Source organism: Manacus candei, unplaced genomic scaffold (genome assembly GCF_025592945.1).
Source record: "Manacus candei isolate 608988 ecotype Guabito, Panama unplaced genomic scaffold, ASM2559294v1 h1tg000050l, whole genome shotgun sequence".
In the NCBI taxonomy this organism is placed as follows: domain Eukaryota; kingdom Metazoa; phylum Chordata; class Aves; order Passeriformes; family Pipridae; genus Manacus; species Manacus candei.
The window spans coordinates 26,180,993-26,183,524 of record NW_026138098.1 but is presented as its reverse complement, the minus strand read 5'-3'; the positions used below and the strand labels follow the sequence as shown (position 1 = coordinate 26,183,524).

Below are 2,532 nucleotides of genomic sequence, written 5' to 3'. Positions count from 1 at the left end.
CACATTTATCTGAGAAGTGGCACAAAACCAGGTGAACAAAGAGATAAATATGAGATAATTGAAAAGATAACTGCAAAGTCTGGGAACAGAACACAGATTTGTGGTCTAATTGTTTTCTTGCATGTTTTCGAAACATGGAAGAGTTGGCTCAAGAGATTAACATGCCAAAATGGGGTAAATGAAGACTAAGATTGGTAAACATTTTATCAACCTATTTGGAAGTTTCATGTATTTTAAATTCATACATGTCCTAATTGCAAAACTAGAAAGCAATATTTATTGCTCTGGAAAATATGCCCATATTTCCTTCTTTTCTTTAGAAAGTATCTTCAAAGTCTCAAATACTGATATATTGTAAACTAAATATTAATAATGTTTCAGTTACCAAAAAAACCTATTTCTTTTAAATAAACAGAATAAAACTTTTGTTGCATGGTGGGAAAAACAAAACCAACAAAACCAAACAAGAAAAAAAAGAAAATAAAAATAAAAAGAACAACCAATGCCTCAATCACAGTTTATTTGGGTTTTTTGAGAAGCCTTGAGTCAAAGAACCTCTTCTGACTTATACTTTCTAACTTCAGAGCCTCTCCTGATACACACTTTCTGACCAGAAACTGTGAAATAATTTTTAATGCGGATGGAGTGATTCTGAAAGTCAATGAAACAAAGTATCAGTTGAAGAAAAGCAATGAAAAGGAAAAGCAATAAATTCTCCAAAAGCCTACACTGAAAGAGATTACCCATGCAAGATGCTTAATTAACTTCTTTTATTAAGTAAATTTACTTAATAAAATAAACTGGTCACAGCTACTGCGTGTCTTATTCCCACAGGCATGTTGAGTACTGTGGCATGGAACAAGCCCAGCCTGATGTAGGTTGCTGCATCAAGTGATACAGCCTGTCCCTGGAGAGCAACACAGCCAAAATCCATTAAGATTGCTACAAGCCAGTCTTACACATCTTGGGACGTGATCAGTAGCTCTAAGTACAAATATTTTTGGTGGCAATATTAGAAGTGTGCTAATAAAGGCTTCTTAGTAGTCACATCCATTGTCTATGGCTAACAAAAACAGTTTGGTTCAAATGGTTTCCTGGGTGGAGCTTTTTCTGTACATCAATTCTCCTGAGTATCAGCTCTCCAATCCCTTTAAGTAAAAGGCCTGCTGAGAACTGATTTTATCACCTTGAAAAGCAATATATTTTCAGCCACAGATTGGTCAAATTAGTAACTATTATTTCTGAGTTATGTGTAAAACTAAAAATACTACAAATCTAGCATTATTTACCAGCACTAATAAAGCTATACTCACACCTTGTATTTTGGACACAGCTGCAGTTATGGGACAAACTCAGGTTGTGGAACAGATGTAGGGAAGAGGTGGCATATTCTGCAAGAGTTACCTCCTTGCAAGGCAAGAATAGAATTCAATCCAGATTAAAGTCATGAACTACAGACCAGTGAGCCTCACACTTCTGTGCCTGGGCAGGTCATGGAACAGATCCTTACAGAAGAGATGTTCGGGTACATGCAAGACAAGGAGGTGATCCAAGCAGCCAGCACTGGCTTCACTAAGGACAAATCACACCTGACCAACCTGTTGGCTTTCCATCATGGAGTGGCTGCAACAGTCCACGAGGGAAGACTGACCAAAGTTATCTATCCATCCTTCTGTAAGGCCTTGGACACAGTCCCACACAACACCCTTATCTCCCAACTGGGGAGCTGTCAATTTGAAGAGTGGACTATTCAGTGGATGAAGTGGTTGGATTGACACAGTCAGAGAGGTGCAGTCCAGGTGGATGCTGGTGACAAGTGGTGTCCCCCAGGGCTCTGTCTTGGGACTAATGCTCTTTAACATCCTTATCAATGACATAGTGAGATCGAGTGCACCCTCAGCAAGTTTGCAGATGTCACAAAGCTGGGCAGTGCAGATGACACAACGGAAGGATGGGATGCCATCCAGTGGGACCTGGACAAGCTTGAGAAGTGGACCCATAAGAACCTCATAAAGTTCAACAAGTCCAAGTTGCTGCACCTGAATGAGGGCAATCCCAGACATGAGTATAGGCTGGAAAAAGAACTCATTGAGTGTAGCCTTGCAGAGAAGGATTTGGGGGTTCTGGTGGAAGAGAGGCTGGTCATAAGCCACCAATGCATGCTCACAGCCCAATGAGCCAACTGCATCCCAGGCTGCATCCAAAGCAGTGTGGGCAGCAAGGAGAGGGAGGTGATTCTGCCCCTCCACTCTCATGAGAACCCACATGGAGGACTCCATCCAGATCTGGGGCCCTCAACACAAAAAAGACATGGACACGTTGGAATGGGTCCAGAGGACGGCCACGAAGATGATCAGAGGCAGGAGAACCTCTCCTATGAAGGCAGGCTGAGGGAGCTGGGGTTGTTCAGCCTGGAGAACAGAAGGCTCCAGGAAGACCTGCAGCCTTCCAGTACTTAAAAATGGCTTATAAAAAAGAGGGTGAGTGACTTTTTACATGGGCAGATAGTGATAGGACAAGGGGGAATGGTTT

At 41.7% G+C, this 2,532-nt stretch overlaps 1 long non-coding RNA gene across 1 annotated transcript; it reads right to left on the bottom strand.

The window, feature by feature from the left end:
• Positions 1-583: 583 nt before the first annotated feature.
• On the bottom strand, positions 584-1,860 carry LOC127477130 (uncharacterized). Its single transcript, XR_007906863.1, has 3 exons — positions 1,599-1,860; positions 1,316-1,407; positions 584-651 (listed from the first exon to the last, which is right to left on the bottom strand). It is a non-coding gene; the product is annotated as an uncharacterized LOC127477130 (long non-coding RNA).
• Between the last annotated feature and the right edge of the window lie 672 nt (positions 1,861-2,532).